This window comes from Tupaia chinensis, unplaced genomic scaffold (genome assembly GCF_000334495.1).
Source record: "Tupaia chinensis unplaced genomic scaffold, TupChi_1.0 Scaffold000159_1, whole genome shotgun sequence".
Classification (NCBI taxonomy): Eukaryota; Metazoa; Chordata; class Mammalia; order Scandentia; family Tupaiidae; genus Tupaia; species Tupaia belangeri.
The window spans coordinates 4409088-4415182 of NW_006159630.1; the positions used below are offsets into that span (position 1 = coordinate 4409088).

Sequence of the window (6095 nt, forward strand, 5' to 3'; positions counted from 1 at the left end):
TTGTAAGCCACAGATGCTGGGGGGCAGAAAATGGGATTACGCCGCACAGAGAGGGTGCCTGCTCTGGCAGGAGCTGTAGCAAGTCCCCAACTTTACCTGCAAATCCCAGAAGCCCGAGGGGGTGGAAGCTGGGAGCTCTTCAGCACGACGCAGCCTGCACCGAACTGAAGAGCTTGCGGAGGCTGCGGGGAGCTCAAAGTGCGTGGCAACCTTGATCATCCTGAGCTTTCTTTTATGTAAACGTGTTGGATACACTTAAGTGGGTTGTCGGCTCCCGATCCGGTCTCTGTCCGGCCGGCGAACTACTCTCTCCTTTGAATAGTGTTCAGAAGAGCCCCTCTCGCTGGCCTTTGCCCTGATGCTTCGGAGGCCTTCGTTTCACTTTGCTGGCAACGCGCCCTGACAGCCCGGCAGGCAAATGTCAGCAGCCGCGCGTGAGAGAGCGAGAACCAGAGCCCTAAGAATTAAGGGGCAGGGCTGCACCAAGGGTCCCCGTTGGCTGCTCCCTGCCCAGAGGATAGCACAGGGGAGACCTCTGAGGACCCCAGCTGCTGAGGCTCTGGGTGGGCTTTTCCTGGTAGGCTTGATCTGAGACCTACGAAAGAGGATGGGCAATACCCAGTCCTTGCGCCCTTCTCCTCCTGGCGTCAAGGTCCTCGAGAAGAACTTGCGAGCGTCTCCACTTCCTCTGCATGCACATTGGTGCACACACATCCGTGCACACACACATACACACACACAGCTGTTCACTCTCCACCCCTCCCCTTGTGGGGAGGGGTCTGTCCTCACAGCTACCATACGAATATGTGTCCCCAAATCCGTGTTTTGAGCCACAGTAACAGGATTAAGAGAGTGAAAACTTGATCCAATTATGGTGTGGAAAGGTAGGGCTTTTGGGAAGAGATTAGTGGTTGGGTAGTTAGGCAGGAGCCCCGTGACTCCTGGTGGGCTTACAAATGAGGAAACTTGGGAGAGACGACTTGGAATACAGGCCACACCCTCTGCACGGCTGCCACCCTCTGGTCCTGCTGGCCCTGTCGTGGCTAGCCTCATGCCAGACACCAACCGTGAGTCAAATAAACCTGTTTCTTTCTTTCTTTTCTTTTCTTTTTTTAACTTAGATTTCTTTTGCTATAGAGCAGATATACTCACCAGAGAGACAGAGAGAAACAGAGACAGAAAGTGAGAAATCACCCCCCCCGGGGGGATGGCCATGCTGCAATCCTTCTCCTCCATTCTCCTCTCGGGATCTTGGACACGCATGCACACATGCCTGGTGTTGAGTTTTAAGCCACCTTGGCCGGGACTCGAACCATGGTGACTATGAGGGAGTCCAGCAATGTAACCATTATGCCATCTGCTGGTCCCACACTTTATGGATTTCTTTATAAAGCACCTAGTCTCAGTAGACAGCAGTCAACTAAGACACCCACTAAACCATCGAAGCTGTTCTGGTGGGGCCAGCAGCTGACGTGGGGGTTAAGGCCCTGGATTCCCACACGGCCAGCTGCAGTCTCAGTCCTGAACTCAGCAGCTTAAAAATCACAACAAATAAAGAGAGAAATAAATAAACATATATTTTTAAAGCTGTTTGTGTGAAATCTATGATGATTTTTTTTCTTTAAAAATAAACCACTGTGCAAGTTTGTCAGAATCAAAATGGAATCCTTGGTGTCAGCCCTAACTAAGCCGGGCAGGGGAGGGTCAGGAGGTGCTCTCTCACACTGGCATGCCTGATAATAAGAACTATTATTTTAAGAACTGCTAACACCACAGCCTTGCATGAAGACACAAGAATTTCTTCTTCAAGAACAGCTGTTCAGGGACCACCTGTCCAACCTGGGACTGACCCCACCCTTGCTATTAAGCCTGGTAGCTAAGGGTAATTGCCCCCCCCCAAGTAACTCTCTCTACTCCCCTCCCACTGTGGTTCTTTTTTTTTTTTTTTGCCTTAGGGCACATGTACTTGCTGGAGAGAGAGAGAGACAGACACAATGAGAGGGAAAGTGAGAAATCACCCCCAAAGGGTGTTGACCACGCTGCTCTCCCTTCTTCTCTGCTCTCCTTCTGGGATCTAGGGCATGCATGCATATGTGCCCAGTGTAATTTCGAAGCCACTGTGCCTAGTACTCAAGCTGCAGTCAGCCATGTGGGAATCCAGTGACGTTACTGCTACATCATCTGCTGGTCCCCCCACTGTGGTTCTTGAAGGACCTTGAAGAGCATGTCTGGGGTAACCTGATACATGTGTCGGGCTACATGCTGGCCAGCCCTCCTATTCATGCCCAGATAAACTTCTCTCCCTTCACTATTTTGCCTTGGTCTCCCATGTTAGGTCGACACTGATATGCTAGCTCATGACCCTGTGAGTTGGGCTCAGCTGGGAGGCTCTTCTGCTGGGTCTGCCATCATGGATGGATTCGACTAGGTCAGGACAGGGTGCCTCAGTCACGTGACGGTCATGTGATGCCGACTCCTGGCTGGTTGCTCAGCCAGGCCTCTTGACTGAAAAGGCTCTACTTGTCCCGGGCTGGGATTCTCACAGCAGGGGCTTGGTCCTGAGGGAGAAGGTCCCATGAGAGGCCATCTCAAGAGAGAGGAAGTGGAAGCTGCCAGGCTTCTTCAAGACTAGCCCAGTAGGGCACCGAATTCTCTGTGGCATTCTCTTGGATGTCTGATGACAATCTGGGATGTCCATCCAGTGAGTCATGTGGGCTGCATCTAAACTGGCCTCTCTGGCTGCATGACCTGGCTGCCCTGTGCTGTCGTGAGGCCCTTCTTCTGTGGCCTCTTGGTTTTTCCATTTCCTGGTTCTCTTTCTCCTCTGCATTTTTCCTTCCAGACTTCTTTGGTGATTCCTCTTTTTCGGGTTTCCCTCTTCGTTGTGTCGTCTTTGGGTCTTCCTCTCTCCACCCACACACCGTCCTGGAGAGTACGTCCCGCCCTGTGACACCGTGCGTCCTCTGCCGGGTTCCAAGCCTGCTCTCTCCTGTCCCAGCCCTCCTGAGAGCCGCCCTGCCCATCCAAGTCTCTCCCAGGAATGTCTGGGACAGCCTGAGGCTCTTCTCACTCATCCCATCCAGAGAGGATTTTGTCGTCCTTCCCTCAAGACTCGTCTCTCCTTGTGGGGTCCCGGACTTGGTCATTTCAGAGAATAAAAGGAAGGAGCCATGGTGGCCAGAGGCTTTCTGTCTCTGGAAGGCAAGCAGAGATGGCTGCTTCAAGCAGAGCTCTGGAGCAGCCCCAGGAACTGGAAAACCACATTCACAAAGGCTGGAGAGACCTCAGGAATGGCAAACAGCTTCTCCCAGCTCAATGGAATTTTCTGGAGACCAGAATGGCTGCTGCTCCTAACCACAGGCTGGTCTTTCTGGCAGAATTAGCACAAGTGTGTGGTCAGGGGGCCTGGCTGGAGCCAGCCTGGGTGTTTCTGCAGTCTGAGCTCTCTGTGTTGACAAGTGGGGCGAGGATTCAGAGCAGCGTGTGGGTGTCCCAGGGAGCAGAGGGTCGCATGGGAAACTGCAGTTTGGGCTGAACAAGGAGGGCTACAGGGAACTCCCCCTCCCCACCTAGCTCTCTGCTTTACCAGGAGCCCAGGGGCAGAGGGCAGTGAGGACAGAGATGAGCCAGCGAGGCCGGTGCAAGCCCTGGGCCTTTACCTCACTCACTCCTCTGGTCCTGAGGCAGGTTTTCTTGTCGGCTCCCTTTTTCATGAGAGGGAGGAGCTTGGCAAGTTCAGAACCTGCCCAAGGTCACAGAGGAACCTTCCTGGTCTGTCTCACTGCACCCTTCCTAGCCAACAGGGCGCCCACTTTCCCCTGGTGGGCACACTGCCTGGAGGAGGTGGCCCAGATCCAGGCCAGGCTGCAGACACTTGGTCTGCCCAGGGACGTCTCCCCATGACATGGCTGTCCCCTGGGACAGGAGGAACCAAAAACCGGACAGGCGAGCAGTGGCTGAGACAGAACCAGCAGGTGGGTGGGCACGCTGCCTGGAGGAGGTGGCCCAGATCCAGGCCTGGAGGTGGCTGCAGACACTTGGTCTGCCCAGGGACGTCTCCCCATGACATGGCTGTCCCCTGGGACAGGAGGAACCAAAAACCGGACAGGCGAGCAGTGGCTGAGACAGAACCAGCAGGTGGTGCAATGGTTATGTGGCTGGACTCCCACACGGTCGGCTGCAGTTTGAGTCCCAGACCTGGTGGCTTGAAACTCAATGCTGGACGCACGTATGTGTGTGTGTACCCAAAATCCTGAGAGGAGAATGGAGGAGAAGGGACTGTGCTGTGGCCATCCCCCCTAGGGAGTGATTTCTTGCTCTCTGTTTCTCTGGAGAGGCATGTACCTGATAGCAAAATTATTTCAAAAACGAATGTAAAAAGGTGACTGAGAGACTGGTGCACCAGCTGGAACCACGATGGGCCTGGAATGACTGCTGGGCTGCTGGGAACTTTCAGAATCACTCCTCATCTTCTGTGTTAGCACACTCGGTGACCAGAGATATCCTCATGGGCTAGGGAAAGGGGGATGGGGTCCCAGAAAACCCACCGCCCCTTCCCCTTAGTCATGGAAAAGTCCTGAATAAATGGTCCCTTACTTAGCCTGGCATTAAGCCCAGCCACATAAGCCAGATGCCAGCGTTCGGAGCTGCCCCGCCTGTGGGGTAGCCCTTCGATCTGCCCTTCAGGACAAGGTCCTCTTCCTCTCAGAGGAAGGAGCGGGCTGGGCCCGTTGACCTATCTGCCCTCTGGCTGCTCCACCACGGAGCTCTCTGCTCTGCACACCCTCCTCAGTAAGCACGCTTACGCTCTCCTGCAACAGCTCACCCTCCAGTTCTTTCCTGCATGAAGCCAAGGATTCCAGGGTGAGTCTCCCCAATTCTCTCAGTCTGTGTCAGGACACCGCTGAGCTGCAGAAGCTGCGGTGGGAGGAGAAGTGGCGGCGGGCTCCAGACACAGCTGGCCACGGGGGGTGCACTTGCACCTCTGTGGGGACCAGGGAGGGTTTCAGGTGCCAGTCAGTTCTTTCTGGGCACTGGGTCTGCCCTGGAGGGACACCCAGCAGACCCAGGAGGCCAAACACTCCCCAGGACGGCAGATGATCAGATGTGACCAAGCCACTTCGGCGTTTTACATGTTGGTGTGCTTATTTTACTTAAATACTACCATTCACGTAAGCAAGATTAGATAGAAGCAAAAACTATGTACAACTGAGAGCCAGTTTGCAGAGATGCGGTCCTGGATCATTTTTTTCTTGTTTATTTATTTCAGACCAGCCTATGATGTGGTAGTAAGGCTTCTGGATCCCACATGGCGGGCTGTATGGTTTGAGTCCTGAACCTGCGGCTTGAGAAACACGCTGGGTGTGCGTGCATGCCCAAAATTCCGAGAGGAGAGCGAGAAGGAGAACAGACTATGGCGATGCCCCGTGGAGGGTGCTTTCCTATTCCCCTCGCTCTCTGCTCTCTCCAGTGAGCACATGTGCCCTCTAGTAACATTTTAAAAACGCTTATTTATCTTTTCGGAGAGAGTTACTCCCAGCAGGGCCCTCACGCCGGATGCACCCCACCCTCAGCAGGCCCAGACCTCAGGTTGCGTGCATGTGCCCAGCGTGCTCAGGAGGGTCCCTGGACGTGAGCTCAGCACTCTCCCAGTTGTGCATCACCATCTGGCTCCAAATTTAAAAGATTTTTTTTTTTAAAGTTTTTTTTTTGCCACAGGGTGTGTGTGTTCTCTGGTGAGAGAGAGACAGAGACAGTGAGAAGTCGCCTCTCAGGGGGTATGGCCACGCTGCAATCCCTTCTCCTCCATTCTCCTCCTGGGATTTTGGGCACGCACACACACGAGCTCGGTATCTTTCAGGTTACTGGGTCTGAAACTGTGCCCTGGGCAGATGGGCTGTCTAGCCCGTCTCGCTCTCAGTGATCCTCAGGCTGTACCACGTGAGGGCCCCAGTGCCATAAAACCCCACCAGGGTTTCTTTTCCTATGTTTTGCCTGAATCTAGAAAAACCATTCATTAATTTATTCCACAAGTGTGTGTTCAAGGCAGCGGGGCTAGGAGAGGGCGGGGCTAGGAGAGGGCGGGGCTAGGAGAG

General features: G+C 54.0%; 1 pseudogene; it reads left to right on the plus strand.

The window, feature by feature from the left end:
* The first annotated feature begins 4789 nt into the window (after nucleotides 1-4789).
* The window catches only part of LOC102492243 (ubiquitin-60S ribosomal protein L40 pseudogene), an 11963-nt pseudogene continuing 10657 nt past the window's right edge, over nucleotides 4790-6095 (plus strand).